The sequence below is a fragment of the Sinohyriopsis cumingii genome, chromosome 6 (genome assembly GCF_028554795.1).
Source record: "Sinohyriopsis cumingii isolate HCF-2022 chromosome 6, ASM2855479v2, whole genome shotgun sequence".
NCBI classification, from domain to species: Eukaryota; Metazoa; Mollusca; class Bivalvia; order Unionida; family Unionidae; genus Sinohyriopsis; species Sinohyriopsis cumingii.
This window is the reverse complement of record NC_142966.1, coordinates 132,855,596-132,876,730: the sequence shown is the minus strand read 5'-3', so window position 1 is coordinate 132,876,730 and position 21,135 is coordinate 132,855,596.

Here is a 21,135-nt window from a genome sequence, read left to right as displayed (position 1 = left end):
AGCACTCACAAATTGGCTTCCTGCATTATATTTTGCATCTAAAAATTCGCGTGTTGATCTAAAGGATCCCGATTACCTAGCGTTTAAACAACGGGTGATAGCCAAGCAGCGACGATCTCAATGAGGAACACCCGGCCCTACTGTCAGTGGTTTAGGAAGTGGTTTTATTAACTGTCCTAATAATAATATCATCAATGATGCGCAACGGCTAGAAGTTCTCATAGGAGGAAAACGAGCTGGAAACAACTCACCGGAAATAATTAATGAAGCAGCTGATATTTGTCGACGATTATTTCAAGGTGGTATCATGGATATCGATATATATCGAGAGTTTATTGATGAGCTCGTTGATAACTACCACAGTGACTAGTTGTTAGATAAATAAATGATTAAATAAAATGATCGTACACATTTCTCTTCGTGGGCACGTACCAGACTACGTGGTAAACTCGCGATTACCAACCTATAAAGCAACTTACGGAGATGGACTTGGTGATGTTGTTCAGGGTTTATTCAGAAGGATAGCGCCTAAAGCAGTACCAATCGCAAAACAATTATCAATGAAAGCTAATGACGTTGTTCGTGATAAAGCTCCTGGCGCTATTGATAACATTGCCAGTAAAGCGTTCTTGGCAATCAAGGATAGACTAGCACGATTAATACGTAAACCTTAAGGAGGTTCACCAAAACCACAAACGGTCAAATTACCAAGACCCGAAGTGATGCCTGCAGATGTCAGCAAAGTAATAAATCAGGCCGCAAATAAAAAACTAGCAGAGTTGATAAATCAAGGGGTTGAACAAAATACAAGTTTCATATCAGGAAGTGGTCTTCGTTTTAGAAGATAACAAATTATAATAAAATGTTTAAACGTGTATCTGACCCAGCATTTGACATGGATGCACCAGTACTCAAGGATGAATCCGTGCGTGATTACCAGTATTATGCCTATGAAGCAATATCGCCAAATCAACGTGGACGAATTGAATTACGAGTTCAGGATACAAGTAGGTATTTTTTGCCCGCTGAAGCGTTTATTGAGGTCACAGGTGAACTTGTAACAAACGTCGTCGCTAATACCGAATACGGAGTTAAAGTTGGATTTGTTAATAATGGCATCATAGCGTTGTTTAAAAGTGCCACATAGATGATTGATGGAAGAGAAAGTAAGACAATCTAGGATAATGTTGACGTTGCTACAACGGTTTTAGGTCTAGCAAGATATTCAGACGATTATACTAAATCAGCCGGCCCAACTATGATGTTTGCCAAGAATAATTCTGACCATCCTGATCATAAATTTGAAACTACGGGTGATGTGAGAAACGCAGCTGGTGATAATACGACACCTGCAGTAATAGGAGCTTAGGTTTTTACACACGAAAATCAATGTTAGAAGGTAATCGTAGAAGATATTCGTGCGCACTATCGCACATCTTTGGATATTGCAGAAAAGTTAGAAAGGTTATTTTTGGAGCCAAACATACAGTTGTTCTTCATCGAAAAGGTGATGATAATGATGCTATATGGCTGATGGTAAAGTAATGTTATTTAAACTCGCGTTATGGATGCCGGTAATGTCACCATCAATTGCTGAGGAACAGCGTCTACTTTCTTTTATGGATCAAGGCGGTAAATCAGTATTGTCGTGGTTAACGGTAACTACCGACAGTAATCAAAATCCTGTCAACGGTTTATTCACCTGGCATATATCATCACAGCAAGGTGTTTCTGTACCAAGACATATCTTTGTTGCTTTTCAACTGACCGCACGATTACACAATCAAAAAAGAAATCCAATGGTATTTGACAAACTTGGCGTCACTGAAGTATCTTTAAGAATAAACGGGCATCAAGAACCAACCGAGGATATAACGTTGAATTTTGAAAATAATGAAGTAGCACACGCATATCATCGCTTGATGACATTTATGGGACGCGATCAAAACATACACACTAGTTTGCAAATATCACAACTGGATTTTACAAGGTTATATCCGATTTACTACTTTTCGATGGAACATCTTGATTTAGTTAAGCAATCTGTCGTTGATGTACATTTTGAAAGTTATGGTAAATTCAGCTGAGAATTACAGAGCAATTGCTGTTATACTCAGTGATAAATCAATGTTAATAGAAGGTGTTGGTGGCCGAATGAGAATCGTTGATGCACCAGTAGAAAACATGTAACGTTAAAAATATGGTAACACTGAGCTAAAAATATGGTAGACAATTAGATCAAAAGTTAATTAATAAAATGTCATATAGTCACGTTATTGTTACTCTGACTTCTGGTCAGGTTTAGAAATTACAATCAAAGAACGCGAGTGTGTGTGGGGCAACGATAACACTAAAAAATGATCAAATCGCTAGCGGCGGTCCAAACAAGTTATCGTTGACTAAAACCCAACTAAAACATTTCAATAAAGTGAAGCAAGCAAAAACTGGAACTCAACTTGATTTCGCTCCAAAAGCCATCAATGATATGGTTAAAACCGGTGGCATATTTCCACTTCTCGCAGCAATACCAGCGCTAATAGCTGCTGCTGCCCCAGCTGTCGCAAAAGCATTCGCGTTAGGAGCTGTTGAAACAGCTACCGGAATGGCATTAACGAAAGCAACTGGAAAGGGAATTGTGTACAAGGAGAACTTAAAAAAATGATCATCGCGGACACAAAAACCAACAAGGCGTCCAAAAAAGTCCAATATGCCTCAGCCAGGTCATCTAAAGTTGCCAGCGGAACAATACGGAGCGGGTCTAAGACTCCCCTACGGAAAAGGCTTCAGACTTCCCGGGACCTATTTACGATAACTCCGATGTCAAATTTTGATTTACTTGATGCTGCCAAACAACTTAAAATTAAAACTTTCAGAGGTGTTTTTATGCGAGATCAGTTACCGCAACAACCAAATAATCCAGAAACAGGAATTATTAATCTCGATAACAGCGATGGTGTTGGAACTCATTGGGTTGCTTACGCCTTCGATCCACGTGGTATTATCTATTTTGATTCGTATGGATTAGCTCCGCCAGTTGAATTTCTCAAATACGTGCAAAGCACTCCAACTCCAGTTTGGTATTCGACGTTACCAACGCAAACACTAACTGATCCATCAATATGCGGCCGTGAAGTATTAAATGTGCTCGCGGCAATATCAGCATGAACTAAACCATCTCATAAAACCGTGCATGAATACGCGTTACAACAACACATGTAAATAGCGTCTTTTTTACCAGTTAAAGCAAGTAAAAACAATAATGGTTGATATTTTCGGAAGATCTCTCATCGAAACAAGAATGAAAAAGCTCGACCTGGACATGTCAAAATACCCGACCAAGGATGAAGTTGACAATCTTTTATAGTTGTCGGGATTAGACCCCAATGAGATTGTTATATTTCAAGACCGACATGGCAGGTTAGCAACCAGTAATATCAAGCACAGCGACATAGTTCGAAGAGTTTTTGGAGCTGTCCCGGACAATATTCCTGTGTTCACCGACGATGGAAAAATCAAGGATTCAAGTCAATCGTTTGCAACCCTTAGAAATCAAATCACCACTCGTGTGAAAAAAACCGGTGACACAATGACAGGTGAACTCAACATGAACGGGAATAAAATAACAGGATTAATAGATCCAACATCCGACAACGATGTGGTAACAAAAATATACGCAGACATTAACTACAACGCCATTAATCAGTTGCGAAATGAGTACAATGATCACGTAAACACATATAAAAGATTTAGCAGAAGTTCTCGAAATAATATAGAGACGGTCAAAAATTCACTTGAAGATGTTATAAGTGGAATACCTAATATCATTAATAAAACCAGTTTGATAACAATTCCACTTGGAGTTGTTCCTGCGCAGATTAAAAACATCGTGTACACTGTATCATCCGGATCAGCAATATGGAGTCCGGAAAGCGATAATATCAAATATACCGCAACAGTCACCGGTGTGTACAGGTTGTCTGTGTTCTCTTCGGCGGCGTTTGAAATTTTTACAACATATCCTTGGCGATATTCCACTGATAGATTTTCGGGAGTTGCAACTGTGATATTAAATAAGGGAACCGAAGAAACATTTGTGTTAGAAGCCTCCGACAATACGATAAACTCAGCATCTTACTGGTGGTGTTTGGAATTCGTAGCTGAAGTACCTGAATTGATCACTGCCTAATAATAATTGCGTTGACAGCATCAACAACAACATTAGATGCGCAACAATATAGATACGATCAAGTACGTGAATGGCAGTCACAGTTAAAAACCCTCATCGACAAATACAACCTAAAAGTGAAAAAATATCAACGGCGTGTGATCATGTTGGACGCGTTAGTGTACTCGGTATTCACGTTAGTTGCGTCCGCGGGAGTGGTATTATCACGTTAACGCCAGTAACAATCGCGATAACAAAATGCGCTTCATCATCAGCGGCGGTTGCTGGTGTTTTTAATATCATCACAAAAAAGATATCTTCGTGCGCGATCACAAAACTACAAAATTATATCACACAACTAAACACAGCCACGGGCGCGTATTCAAAATTATCGTCGTTGATATCATCAAGCCTCGATGATACAACAATATCTGATTCTGAGTTTACAAATATGGCAAGTATATACGAAGACTACAAGGATTTGAAAACAAAAATAATAAATTATGACGGAATCACTTCGAGCTCTGCTCGACATAGCAGCAAACACAAGCCATTTGAAAACCACAATGATAACAGCAAGCTTGACTAAACCCGAATTTAGTATTAATTTTCCAACCGCGATTCCCGTAAGTGAGATCGCACTAGCACAATTGCGGGTATACTACAGCTGGCCAAATATCAGATCAAAACCATTCGGTGACTGCCCGCAAATAATTCTTTGGTATTCGCGTATAAAAACCGACCTGACAACACACCCGACGGGAGTGTTGTTGACTTAAAAAATGGGTCTTATCAAATCGAAGACATCGATGAGGAATTCAAGCGTAACATAAAAAATATCACCGGAAAAGAATCCCAAATATCCATAACAAGCCATAAACCAACATTATCTTCGATCATCGAGATAAAATCCCCAGACTACGCCGTGGATATATATCAGTTCGATCAGAACAGTGTTAGGATGAACTGAAATCCCACCTGAAGCGCCACCGATACCACCAGAACCGAAAAAGTCTGACTATGTCACGGATAAGACTTCGTATCACGATATGGCACCATCGTACAGGGATCTTTTATTTAGAATAAGAAGTTCACCGCTGAGTGAGGATGCGATGGCTGTTAAGTATAGAGATGAGGGTGATGGAACCGAATTTTGGTCATTTAGTGCTGAAAGAAACCTACTTAGTCCAAATCAAAGATTTAGATACTTCAGCGAAATTAATCAAGAACATAAAAGAAAACTTCAGCAATTACGGTAACTCATTCAAGAACATCTTTCCGATATAACTTCACGCGACAAGATTAATAAACACGTAGAAATGCTAAATCAGCTTGCATCCGACATGGAACATATCAACTATCGGGTAATTCAGATAATGATTTCTCTCTCAGATACCGATAATTTTAAGAACCGAATTTTAACTACGCGTTCGTTAACAGAGGCAAATCTGCCGAATTTTAAGTTCCCACAGTATAGTGTCCCCAAACAAAAAAATCCGTCGATGATCTCATTGATGAGTTCTTTCCTACATACTGCTGCGTGGAGAAAAACACTGCCACCAGCAACTATTCTCCGGCACGATAATGGTTTGGAAGGAACAGGAAGACATTTATCCCCGGAAATCGTAAATATATCTTCGGTGGTCTCGGTTAATCTCGTTTGTGATGTCATTGATGGTAGCTACAGCACAGATACGACAATATCTAACCAGGCTCAACAAGAATTTGTTTTACATTCGTTTACTCCGCAAGTTCCACCTGGATCTTTAATCACTCAAGAGCCAATTAATCCGGTTTATTTGCGGTGTCATAATCCATGGTTGTCAAGAATTAACTTCAAACTGACGGACCAATCAGGAAATCTGTTAGATATTCGAGGTGAAACCGTAAGTATCAATTTGCTTGCAAAATCTTAAGGATTTTTATCTTAAAAAATCTTAAGAACTTCTATCTTAAAAGTCTAAGTATTTCTAAGATTTTTAAATCAGTAACCATGATGATGCCCGCACGAGGTAATCTTGTCGGGAATGTTATTCGGGATTATATTGAAAATCTTGCTGGTAACAACATCGGTAACGCTATCGGTAACATTACCGGTAATTACTTATATACGTCGCACTCTCGCACGGTAACCACTGATAGGATTTACCGATGTTGTTACCAGCAAGATTATCAATATAATCCCGAATAAGATTCCCGAGAAGATTATTCATTTTTTCCCATCATAATTATTTTACCTAATATATATGCCTAACAAACCAACATATTTATCAGACAAGGATGAGCGGGAAATTATCGAATCCCGCGGAATTGAAAAACCCGTTGATGTTGCAGCAAAGTACAATATTGGACTAACCAGGTTGTATAAAATTTGGGTTTGCTCGGGTGTATACAGAGGGTATCCAGCTGGATTAACAGGGGTTCTTCGCAGAGGAAATCTCTCTATGAGGTTACAACAAGCTCGTGAACAAGCACGCGAATACAAAAAACTAAAACTAAACTACGACAAACAAAAAAGAGAATTTGATGAGTTAACAGTGCAAAATGCGGCATTAACGGATAGCGTTACATCACTGCGAGAACACGTTGAAACACTGTCAGGGGAAAATACAACACTGATGGATAACATGACAGCGTTGCGCGATGGTATCATGACGCTAAAAAACAACATTAAAACATTAACAGTGGAAAATACAACTCTGACAAATGACGTGACAGCGCTAAAAAGCAATATTAAAAAATTGTCAGAGGAACAAACCGCGTTGATGAAAATCCACACACCGCTGGTGGACAGCAACGCAACACTGAGAATATATGTCGAGTTGGTAAAAGATTCTGAAAAATTGTCAAAGTGTATCACCGGCGACAAAGTAAAAAGAAAACTAATAGACGCTAATGCGAAATTAATTAATAAGCGCTAATACCTTATTGATAAACACTAACGCGGAATTAATAAGCGCTAATACCGCGTTGACGAAAACTAACACGGAATTGACGTGGAAACAAAAAATGAAAACCTGGAAGAGGTGTTACCAAAGGCACTAATTGAGGAAATCGACTAATCTTGGATCTCCAACCTTTCATATGAGCGCTCTAAACGTGTATCTTCCTTTTCACTTTCAAAAATCTTAGATATACCATCCTTGATTTTTCTGATAATTTTTCCAGATGGAACAAACCATTTTAAGTTTTTTTGTGGTTACGAAAAAGCGTAGTTCGCTCATTAATAATAAGATTTGTATTCGTTTCTATGTGTTTTTTTTACCGCAAGCACGTACGGAATGAATTTCCAACTTCATTCTTGATTTTATCAAGTTCGATTATCAACTCGGCAATGTTTTCGTCGTTCATATACCTATAAGAAATTATATGTTTAAATGATTATCATATTCAGACAGTCATTGGCATACAAATGATACTCTTAAGTTGAATCGTCGCGAGTATACCGTGTGGGTTGTTCCATCAGCTGAAAATTTTATGCCACGTTGTTCTATGCCAAAATATCTCCCTGCGGAGCACATCGATGGAAACTCGATAATGGTTTCATCGATAAATCCAATAACCGGTTTTGGTGGTTTTGGAAATTTTCCTGTTCGCCCAGCGCGGCAATTTTCACTTTGAGTAAAAGCTCGTAAATTATCTATGTCGTTATCTAGCCGGATTGAGTTAATATGGTCAATAAGAAGATTTTCGTCAATTAATCCGTTAAAACACTCATAAACAAACCGATGTACAAGAAAGAATTTACCATTAATGGTCGTTGCCAGATAACCACTATTAATAATACTACCTAATTTTTTTCTTCGTTGACAATGTCTGATTGTACCATCGCGAGATGCTTCGTAGCTAGTGAAAACAGGGTGAGATACGAACTTGTTATTCACTACAATTGTTAAACAGGTTATATTTAATTGCTAGCTCCCTGAATTCTATTAATGTAGTCTTGTTCGGACATTACGATGTTGTTCTTACGCACGTAATACCGAGCAAATGTCCTAAATCGTTTACCTCCACAATTGCTGCATAATTGTGTTTTTTCTCGTACACCATTTCCACAATTGATGCAAGTGATAGGCCTTGAGATCCCTTTCTGACATATTGTCCATGATAAGAACAGTATTCGCCCACACATTTCCTTGAAGATGGTTTCGCCGACCCTATTTTTTACCATGCACAATGATTCTGCGCCATTGTTTATTTAAATGGTGTATATATTTAATAAACTGTCTAGAAAATATATGGAAGAAATTTTCAACCGATATACATCCACAAGGCTTCCTACAATAATAAACATAGAAGGCTTAGATTGTTAAATTAAGACTAAAGTTCGTGACAATTATCAGAATCATTAATAAATATATATGATTATGATACTTGTACCACATTTGTTCCCTGATTGTCATTCTGAAGCTTCCTACAATAATAAACATAGAAGGCTTAGATTGTTAAATTAAGACTAAAGTTTGTGACAATTATCAGAATCATATATATTTATCAATGATTATGATAATTGTCACACTTTTTTTCTCCCTGATTGTCATTCTGAAGCTTCCTACAATAATAAATATAGAAGGCTTAGATTGATAAATTAAGACTATAGTTTGGCGCAACTATCATAATCATTAATAAATATATATGATTATGATACTTGCGCCATTTTTTTCTCCCTGATTTTATCAGGGATTATCATTCTGAAGCCTGCGCCATTGTTACTGGTATAAATTAAACAAATAAACTGTCTAGAAAATATATGGAAGAAATTTCCAAAATTACCGATATACATCCACGACGGCAAAGGAGTGTTTTTTATTTTGATCGCGCATTTCAGCGATATAACAATAAAACAACTAATAGTATAAGAGAGGCAAAATATGAATTTTACCTTGATGGAGCTTCGTATACAACATCGACGTATAAAACCAGACTTAACGATAGAACCATGAATGATAAACGAGCTGAAAGGATACTTGCACAAATGGATTTCAGTGATGGTAAAAAATATTTTCTTCAGGCGAAGTTTGTTAAGCTTGAAGAAGGAAAATGGAAGGTTTTTGACATGCGTGAGCGTATAATGACTTCAAAACATAAAACCGTAATTGTAGACAATAAAACCAAACCGGGAGTATTAACAGGAATTGATAGAGCATATTACAATCGAGCATATCCATTAAATGTGGTTATTTACGGATTTTATTTGATAAATACCCCGAACATCGAAAAATTACCCCAATGAAAATTTCATCGTTAAATTGTGTGGCCGAGCGAGTAATCGAACATCTTAGAAATTCAAAGCGAGGAAATGGTTTAACAGACAAACGAAGTAGTATAATAAAATCATGGGCAGAACCAATTAAGGACACAGGAGCGTCAATAAACGATATGCTCGATTGTGGAATATTAATATCATTGATTGTAAGCGAAGCAATTGTATCCTATCGGAAACAAACCGAAGTTTGGCTACCCACACCAGAGCGCATCAGCATGGATGAAGCCATCGAAGAATATAAACTTGAATATCCTCATATACCCATGGACGAGATCATTGATAATGCTCCTAGTATTCTCAGGAATAAGCTCACTGACAGTGAAAACATTGCGAAGGATTTGGGTAGAAGAATAATTGGTAAATTTACCCAAGGCGGAGCATATGATCACAAACGGCAGTGTGCAAGATTAATTTTAGATAAAGCGGAGTACGATTTTATAATCAATGATATAACAAATAAAGGTATACAAGTAGATAAAAAAGTGTTTATTTATCCGACGGAAAAAAAATGGGCGACATTGTTAGTTATGCAATGAGCGATAAATCTACCCAGTACACACACCTAAGATCATCTATGCTCGCTTATGTTTCAATAAATTTGTTATCGTTGATAAATAGATTTCCTAACACCGCAGTTAGAGTTGCTACGGACTCATTTTATATTAACACCGCGTATAAAGAATCATTGACTCGTTTTACAGATCCTAGTGCATCATGGGGTTCATGGAGAATAAAACAAGAAGCGTTATATGGTTATTGCGAATCCGCAGATGTTGCGATTGAAGACAATTATCGTAGTGATCAAATATCAGAATTATCAACTGCACCATCTGTGTTTGATCCAGTTTCAAGATACAAGACAGTTTATTTAAGCGGACCAGGAGGATTTGGTAAAACAACTCGTGCGATCGAATTATTTAAATCCGGTGATATGATTGTACTAACACCAACACATAGACTTGCCAGGGAGATGAAACAACGAGAAGTTAATTCTTGCACATATCATGGCTTTTTTAGATACAACGGAGATGAATGGACTTCTGATCGTATGGGAAAAATATATTCCAAGGATTATAATTTGGGATGAGATATGTACAGTGCCATTAAAAACGTTGAAGATGTTTCTTGATTGGTTATTAACAAAAAATACAGCTGTGATAATGTGTGGTGATCATGGCCAACCACCACCATTTACTGGATTATCTCCGCATGAATGGCTAAAGAGAACCGTTGATTATTACGAAGAAATTAATGCTGATTATAGAGCGCTTGATCCAGAATTAAGTGAGTTTAAGAAATAATTAGATTACAATCAAATAGAATTCAATGCAGAATAGCACGAAAGAGAATTTCCGAAACCTCCATGAATGACTTTTGGGAAACATGGTGACCAAATGATTTAATAATTGTAAATAGAAAGATAGCCAGAGATACGCTTCAGCAGAAGTTATTTCAGTTACATAAGGAAAAGTTCCCAACGTTACCAGTGCCGTTATGTTATAGACCAACTGATACACGACGACAAAATATTGAAGTCGATATTCCACAACCAGCATCTGCAAGAGTAGAAAAACAAAATCTTGTACTGAATGATGTTGTCTTAGTTGACATTAGCGTTGTCGAAGATGCAATACGCGCTGACAAATCTCCATGGAGGCTAGGATACGCAATGACGATTCATTCATCCCAAGGATTAACAATTTCTAACACAATTGTGTGGATCGTTGACGATCACATTGAGTGGTCAAATTTAGTCTATCTTGCTGTGTCCAGAGTCAGAAGAATAAATCAACTTCGAAGAATTGTTGCAAGTTTTGATGACGCCACCAACAGTAAAATTACCAGCAATACCATAAAAGAAAAACTTGCCAGTGCTAAACATCGTGATAAAAAAATTAATCGCGATTTTGATATTGATGCTGAATTTATCGCAACATTAAAACAGCAGCAAAACAATCACTGTATGAGCTGTAACTGTGTAATGTTGTGGTTTTCTAAAAGTAACCCACGACAATTTACCATAGACAGAAAAGATAGTAGTCGCGGTCATACACAAGAAAACACAATGCTAACCTGTCTTGAGTGTAACAGACGCAGAGGCGCTGGTGTTTTAGTTAAGTGATCGTGGTGGTAGTTGAGTATCTTCGGGAACTACTTGTAATTGTTCACGTGTAAACCCACGTTGAGGAGCGGTTGAATATAATTTGTATATTGCGGGTCTACCAGTAGATGTAACAACACTGGAAATTTTATGGATTGTAATACCCCAGATAGGATCAGTTGCTCTTTTTTTACCACCTTCAAACTCACCTGGTTCATACAAATATCTCACAGTGACGTTACTTTGTATTTGTTGTTTTGAAAAATCACTTCGTGGTATTGTTATGCGCGCATTTTTGATTGCATTAACGGGTTTCATATTAATCATTCTAGTAATCTCATTATTTAGCGCAGCTATTACACTCGGCAATCTTGCAACCCATTCACGAGATCTTTTGTCTTGAATAAGCTCTCTCGCGTATTGATATCCAAATAACCGCTCAGCAAGTGTTCGATTAAATCGCTCAACGATTGCCTGATCAAGATGAATCGCGGTATGACCTCGTCGTATTTTAACATTATGTTGCTTCATCAGCTATGATACTGCGCCTTGAAATTCCCTACCAGGATCAACCTGTAGCAGATTTGGCCATTGCAAAGGCCCCCGTTGATAAATTCGTTTAAACGCAGAGGCAACTTCTGATGATGTTTTTGTCAATAACGGTTGTAACTACTTGCAACATCAACTATCGTTAGCGCATATTTGTAAATTTTTCGACGTATAGTATCATGTGATAAAAACAATATATAAGCCTGATGAACCTCATTAGGAACACTAACATCGAAATATGCAAAGTGAATTTGTTTAGGTGGTGGTAGATAAATTTGCCATATTGCTTGTTTGGATAACCATTTTTCAGCAGTGACACGTGTGACATTGGTTCCTCACCTGATTTTGGTTGGTTTTGGTTGTCAAGTCTTATATCAAGTCGAGTTCCTGGACCACAGTAATTGTATCCTGGAAGATGTTTTTCTCCTGGATATTTTCCCATGGAGTTCAGGGTAGTTTGGGTTAATTTTGCTGCGATATCACCTCCGTGTTGCTTTTTTTTTTACTTGGCGTTGGTTTTGACTTTGACTTTGGCGCTGACTTTGACTTTGGCGCTGGTTTTTCACCAGACTGCAATGACTTAGTGGAGACAAATTTAATTTTTTTTGTGTCGCATCGTTCACACTTGCCAGTAAGTGCAGATTTATTATTTTTTGTTGTAATGGTTGTTAGATCACTTGTCGGTGTGCGTACCTTGCATTTTACACAATATAAATCTATATTTATTTTACATCATTCTAATGGAAATTACTGACTTTCCTGCTACAAAACGACGAGAACCAGTTAAGCATGTTGCTGTGTTACCAAATTCTGTTCGCATGATTATTATTGGTCCATCTGGAAGTGATAAAACACAATTACTGTTGAATTTAATAATGAAGTGGATGAAATGGGATAAACTATATTTGGTAGCTCCATCTGTGGACGATCAACGATGCTATGATGTAATAAAAGATTTTAATGAAAGCACAAAATCTTTGAATGAAAACGGGGATGATTGTTGAATTTATAACTGATGTTAATGATGCACCAAATGTTGATGATCTTGACCGATCTATTAACAATTTAGTTGTGTACGATGATGTAATGCTGGATAAACAATCAAACCCTGCCAGGATATTTTCCAGAGGCAGGCATAAAAACACTGATATGATTTATGTAACCCAGCGGTATACACAAATACCAAAAGTAATCAGGGATAACTGCAATATTTTGGTTGTATTTAACGGAGTCGGTACACATACACTTAGAAATATTTATCAGACCTGGTGTAGCGGTGACATGGACATGAATAAATTTAAAAGTTTCTTTTGTCGTGCTAAAATAACCCCGCATGGATTTATAACAATAAACTTACATGATCCTAGAACACGGTATCGAATCGGGTTAGATAAACAATGTAATCAGCAGCAGCAGGGGGTGTGAGGCCATCGAGGTGGTGCATAAAAGCAAACTACACCTCTGAACAAAGTCAACCTTTTTACAAATCCTTGAGTTAGCCTTTGTTTGACAAACAAACGCTTTCTATAGGGAAGACAATATAGTTTGATTCATAGACACATTTTATTATGGTGGGCTCACACTCCCTGCTGCTGCATTCATTCAGTTTTAAATCTGCGAATATGGGAGAGTCACAAGAGATCGCACAAAATACACTTACAAAGGGTCATTCAAAAATACAATTCAAACAAGACCACTGCACCAAATAGAGACAAATATAAAGATACCTGTTATCAATGTCACTTAAAACGAATCGGTCTTTAGGTTGTTCCAAGAGAAATGAGAACAACAAAAAGGGTGTTCAGAAACAGAAACAGAAGAAGAACCAGTTCCTGCAAAGAAATGCAAGAAGACAAGACAATAAAAGCAGAAGAAACATAAGAAGAAGAGGAACAAATGCCAGTGAAAAATTTCAAAAGAGAAAGACAGTAAAAGAAAACGAGGACATTTGTTTAATGTGTTATGAAATTACCCCGTGATTCTAATTCAAATGAATATACCAAAAGGCGTGTGTCTTTGTTTTGATTTGTACCGTTGGTATGGAGGAGATACTTCAAAACACTTTCACGGACAAATAATTATTTTTAAATATTGCGCATTGTACTGTAAATGTCGGGTTATGGGTAGCAAATATAGCATTCTGGATGGTAGATATTTGGGTTGTGGTCGCTACCCTTTCTGTTTGTTAGTAAATGTGGGCATTGGTCACTGAAAACAGCATCAAATATTAGACCTTTGTATACACATCTTTGACAATTTGTAATGGAGTATTAAAATTATCAATATTTGTTTTAAATTTTTTAAAAATGCATTTTTTTATTTGTAAGGATATTTTAGAATTATAGATACATTCCGCAAACTGTTTGTAGCTGTAAAATCTGTAAGTTTGTAAAATTGTAAACTTTGAATGATTTTTGACAACTTGTAAAATTTCTTTTTACAATATTTATATTTTGGGGAAAGTTGCTTTCTAATCTCCGCTACAATCCGCATCAGTTTAGAACTGTCGGAATTATTTTTCGCCATGTTTATTTTTTTTCCCTGATATTTTATACAGTCAGATTTAGTTTTGGAATTTTAATGATAGATTTTGTCTTGGCCTTTTTCCGCGTTTTTCTTTTCTATAAAGGCGGCAAATATTATCTTCATTCTTAAAGATTTATATATACGGTATTTATCTTCAATTACATTGTTTTGATTTTATATATATATATATATATATATATATATATATATATATATATATATATATATATATATATATATGTATGTGTGTGTGTGTGTGTGTGTGTGTGTGTGTGTGAGATAGTATGTAAGTAGTTGCATTGTTTCCTTCATTTTATTTTCTAAACTTAAATAGAGCACTAGTAATAAGTGATGACAAGGGAATGACGATGCTAGTCAGAAGGATTTTGGAATAGCAATCGGTTGTATGAAAAAGTACCTGCTAGATTCACTGGATAAACAAGAAATAGTTCTAAAAGCTGAAGATATTCATTCATTACTCACAGACTCTGTCAAACAGTTCACTAGAGTGGCAGCCGACGAGGTTATTGCCGAGCCTGCTTTAGCTTTGGCGAGTCATAAAGTTCACTTATTCTGAATGCGGCAGCGGTGGCTTCATCAATATTCGATAACATTTTGGTAAAAGTTTGTCTTATGATTGTAAATCCTAATCCCTTCGGCGAATTCCTTTCACGCCTGAATTATAGAACTAGGAAGTTATGCCCCATGTATAGCTACCCCCCCCCCCCTTCTGACCCTAAGAAAAAATCAACATTGTTTGAAAATGTCTGCTAATGTTTTCATTTAAAGATTTTCTGTACGGTCATAATGCTCAAATCCTGCAAAGGATAACTTTCATACTTAAATCCTATCATCAACAAGTTCTGCCTTTTCATATCCATGCACCTTTGCCTTTGACGTGATTTTAAGGCAAGGTTAAGATCATTTGCTTTAAAATCCGTACACCGATAACCTAGAATAGTATTCTTGTACCGTTTCCGTGACACCCAGAAGATAGCAAGGTCGTTTGAAATTTAAATTTAGTTTCCGGTTAAAGTTTGTCTGTTCGGGCATAAGTTTCAAACCCTTGAATGGATAGTTATAATACTTAGACGTCAGAACTGAAAAAATATCTGACCTTTCATACCAATACACCTTTTATCTTGTTTTGAACACCGGACAATGCCAAGCAAATTTAAATATATTGGTTAAGTGTTCAGTAAAAGTTGCTTGTATTGTCATAAGTGCTAAACACTAAGAGGGATAATTTGAATAACTTAAAGGTCGAATCAGACAGCTCTGCCCTTTCCTTTCCATGTAAATCTACATTTCTATGACCGTAAGGCAAGGCCAAAGTCATCTGGAAATCTTGGTCACCTTTACGTACACAGTCTTTTTCAACATAGCATTAAGTCTCAAACCCTGTAATGAATAACTGTCATACTTAGACTGTAAAATGAGAACGCCCTGTACATTCATATCCGTACACTCATAATATTTTTCTGCCCACCACACACAGTCCTGAACATCTGAAAACCTAGGTTTGGTTTTTCCTTATGGTCATTATTCAAACCTTGAAGGGATAGTTATCATATATAGACTGTAGAACTAAGGTGCTTTGCCCTTTCATATCCATTTATTCCAACTCACTCTCTCTGTCTCTTTGTCTGTCTCTGTCGCTTTCTCTTCGACACAGAGACAAGGTAAACTGTATTAAAATATTTTGGTTACATTTTGTTTTGAAGTTGTTTGTATGATTATAGGTCTTGAGACCTGCAAGGAGTAATTATTTTATTTGTACGTTTAGAATCTATAAGCGTGGCCTTGTATATTCATGCACACTTAGCCCCTGTCCAGGCCCATATGTAAGGTCGACGTAGTTTGAAAGTAACAACATATACGTATATATATATATATATATATATATATATATATATATATATATATATATATATATATATATATATAGAGAGAGAGAGAGAGAGAGAGAGAGAGAGAGAGAATTCTTTAGAACTTTACTTCATTTTATAACGTTTCAGTTGTCTATCCTTGTTCGTACACAGGAAAAGTTATATTAAATTTTACATGAGCTTGTATCTTACATAACTTTGTCTAAAATGGCAAGATTCCTCCTCGTTCAAAGATGGCAGACATTATACAACTAGAGAGAGAGAGAATGTAGAGTGATGTATACAATGACTGCAGACATGGTGCAGAGTGTTGTACTATGCATACAGACAGCGTGTACTGTACAGTGTAAGTAGAGAGTGTAGTGATGTAACATTCATATCGACAGAGTGTAAGTGAGCTACATCAGGTATGTAGAATGGGTATTGAGTGATGTATCATGTACATAGTACAGAGTGATATGTACCATGCGTGTTAGACATTGTAGAGTGATAATACGAGTTGAGACAGCATGCGGACTGATTTATCATGTGTGATTTGCCCACCCACCAAGAAAAAAATATGGCTATTATTCGTTAATCAGGGTTGAAAATCATTTGCTTTGTTTCAGATGACAAACAAACATGAAATATAACCAAATACTTATACAATAAATATTCATTGATCAGGTTAAAAAATAATTGTTTCGTAGAGATGATTGAAGTTTATAGTCAAGATCTTGCGAGTAACACGTTAACTTGATTGGTTATATTCCTATCATTCTAAAATAATTTATAGCTTTCATTTCTAATATATAATCAAGTGGGATTATTCATTTAGATGAGCCTTGATTTCCTCTTACTTATCAAGAGCCCTTTTGCCAGCATTGTTCCATCGATTATAGTTAGGTCAATGAGAGTCAGCTGATTGGTGTCATGACTCGCTGCATGGGTTTGATTCCAGCTGGCAAAGAAATTATCGCTCTCTAACCTGTTTGTTATATATGAGATCTATTCTGATATTTTGAAATATGAAATTCAATATATTTTTCTTTTGGGCCTTTTAAAAGATATTTAAAAAAATTGTTTTTAGATGCTGTTGCTGAAATGCTGAAATTAAAATAGTGTTCATGAAGTTAATACAGTGAAAGCATGCAAACAAAATAATAAATGTTCAATGTCACTTTCAAAATTAAGAAGAGCAAAGGTTGGGATTGAATACTACTGAAATTATCTTTTTTTATCAAGAAAATGCTTGAATTTTTTTTAGAGAACAATATTCATTTTCGACGTACACTGACAGGATGTTTCAACTCTGTTATGGTATTTTTAGATCAAGGGAGGACTTGCTTGGCTACGTGGTAACGCTTTTTCTCCTCCGCGATCTCAAAAAGAAAATAATGCACACTGCTGTGAGTTTCAAATTTCTCCTGCATTTAGAAACAATTTTGTTAAATCACAAGAATAAGACAAATATTTCTAAGCTTTTGTAATATTTGTTTTTGAGGAAAACAATCTTTCTCATAAATAGGTTAGTATAGACGGGAAACTCCTGACTATAGTCCTGGAACCCGAAGCTGCCGCCATTTACTGTATGTTGCTTCCTTCAGATCATATTTCTAGCCAGGGTAGATTTGATGACAAGACGTTTATGGTTTTGGACTGAGGAAGTAAATTTGATGCTGTTTAATTTGTATACTGGATAACGATCCTAATGAAATCCAAATAGAAAAACAAGCATTCAAATGAGATTAAAACAAAGATGAGTCATCTGGTCCGTTTTTGAAGTATCTATCAAAATTTATGTTACGAATAGAATGCACCTCTATCCGCATGGGTTCGAATCTCAAGCTCGGCCAATGTGGGTATGTGAGAAAGCTTGCCTCTATCTTCCCGTGGTCGGTGGTTCTTAGTGGGTTTTCCTGGGTTCTTCTTCCACTAGTTATACTGGTCGCCATGTATAGCCTATCATGCGCTGAGAAATGGCGTTAAACCTAAAACAATATCAGCACTAAGGAAAAGAATGTCGTAACATTTTGCATATGTCACACTATCAACGTGTTGTTTAAGGTTTGTTTCAGCTGTACTAATTATCTCAGTTCAACAATTCCTGTATGTGCTGTGTTTTTATGCATAGTGAAAGGAAGTTAAATAAGTTTCATTACTTGGCTTGGCATCATGTTTAGCTCCACGATATTTTGTTTCCGTTTAGCTCTTTCCTGAACCTTTCTAGGAATGAACACTCTATGTTTTGTAGTTGGAACGGCATATAGTACTGTTTCCGAGAAGCAATCTGTTTAAACAACCAAATAACTTTACTAGGCCAGCGGTGGAGCGTGGGGTAGCAATAACATCGATCATGAATTTCACCAAATGATCATACAAATTATCGGATACTAGTGGATCAAGAAGTTTCCTGATAGAGAAAAAAAAAGAGCACATGGGTGTGTGTGTGTGATTAGGATTTTTACCGTAGTTTTAACAATTGTTCAGTCATATCGCAACGATGTCTGCAGTGTGGCAGTTTATAATGATGCCTAGTACTGGGGCATCATGCCGCAGACATGTAGCATGATGACCCACCCAGTCACATTATCCTGACACCAGGCCGACAAGTCCTGACACTAACCTCTTAATACTGAGTGCCTAGCGAGGCAGCTTTTAGTACCCTTTTCGTAAGTCTTTGGCAAGACTCGGCCGGGGATCGAACCCACGACCTCCCGCTTCCAAAGCGGACTCTCTAACCACAAGGCAGGGGCCCCGAGTGGCCGAGTGGTCTAAAGCGCTCTCCGTTACCGATCACTGCCATTTCACCTCTGTCTGCGTGGGTTCGCGTCTCGGATTCAGCCAATGTGGGTATGTGAGAAAGCTTGCCAGTAGCTTCTCGTGGGTAGGTGGTTCTTTCCGGGGCATTCCCGGGTTCTTCCTCCACCATTAATACTGGCCGCCATGTATAGCCTATCGTGTGCTGAAAAATGGCGTTAAACCCTACAACAGCAACAACTAACCACTAGGCCACCGGAGTGGTCTGTCCACATGGAAATGTTTAGATAGTTCGAAATTAAACAAAGAAGTGTTCAGCCAGTCTTGAATGCAATGATTACCTTAATGGTTTCATTGGCTCTTAAAGAAACATATGAAAAACGTTGTGAAGAGACAGTTAAAGACGAGATAGATCAAACTCTTTATCAAAAAATTCTTTGGACAGCAGATAAGATAAGACTTGATGCTTAGCTGTTTAGAAGCCTTTTCCAGACTTGTATCAGAAATATTAATGAACATCTTGAAGATCTTGAAAAACCAGGATTGTAGATGGATTTTCTGAATGCCAGCTAATTCAAGATTCCATCAGGAAAGCTTTCCTCAACGCTAAGATCATCATGCCAAGAGAAGCACAGTTGATAGTTTTGAAAGGTGCCGTAATATTTGGACACATGCCTCATATGATCACATTTAAAATAACCAAGTATACTTATGGTATCAACATTACTATCTTTCTTAAGGAAAATATACTGTAAAAACAAACGTAAGTGTCGTGATATGTTCTACAGTAGGAATAACACTCTCTCTCTCTCTCCGTCATAGTAGTTTTGATTGAAATCCTAATGGTATATGTGGCTGTTTGAAGATACCTCTCCAAAATGTGATTAGTAGTCGCAATATTTCTGTGAACTGTTCCGTTTGTCATGTAATTTTTTTTTAAACACTTACATCCTTACAAATTGTAAATCAGTAAATCGTTGGATGAAAAAAAATCTTGAGTTGACGAGCTTGTACAATTCAGGTATCGTAGCTTTCTCTTTATTTTGGCACTGTATAGTGTCACGGAAAAAAATTCTAACATTAGATCCTCCGTTTTTTTTTTTTCGTTTTTTTTTTGGGGGGGGGGGGGGGCACCAGACAGACGCACCCCCCCCAAAAAAAAAAAAGTGAAAAGTGTTTTATGTGTAAGTGTATCCCCCAGGTATGTTGCTTGTTTTATTTTTATAAAAAGAATTTTCAATAAAGAATTTAATTATTTTAAATTTTTGATGGGGTATTTTTATTTCATAGTGTTATATATAGGGGTGTTCATCTGAGCCAAGTTTATTTCACCTAGCTCGAATTCGCTCCCCTAGTTCGTGTTTGTGACCTCTGTTAGAGGTCTCCTTCGTCTCGTGTTTGCTATATGTGTATTGCTATGTGTGTGAATGCTATATTGGTTTCCGTGTTGAGACAGCATATCAGTCAAATTTCCCCAGTTTGCTTTAGTACTAGTTTTTATTTTATTTTTTATTATACTTTATTAATCATTTTTGAAAGGGCAACTGAGCGGTGTACTATTTTCAATAATAATAAAAAAGCCTAGTGTTTTATGTGCGTGCTTATACGTGTCGCTCATCGCGTAATTTTGGAATGAGGTGGGCTGTGCTCAAGTGAGGGTCCATACTTTATTTATTTGTCGTATTTCACCCGACTCGAGTTTTGGCCCCCTCTGTTATTTTTTGTGGCCAAAATTCAAATTTATATTAGTCAACTATACAATACGGGAACTGTATAGTTAAGGAAGAGCGAGAGTTAGAAATAAGCAGAGGTGTTGTGTTTGTTTTTGTGTTTTGCATGTACTAGTAGTGTTCCATATGGGGTGTTTTTCTTAGGCTTTTTAAGGGCCTTTCCACTTCCC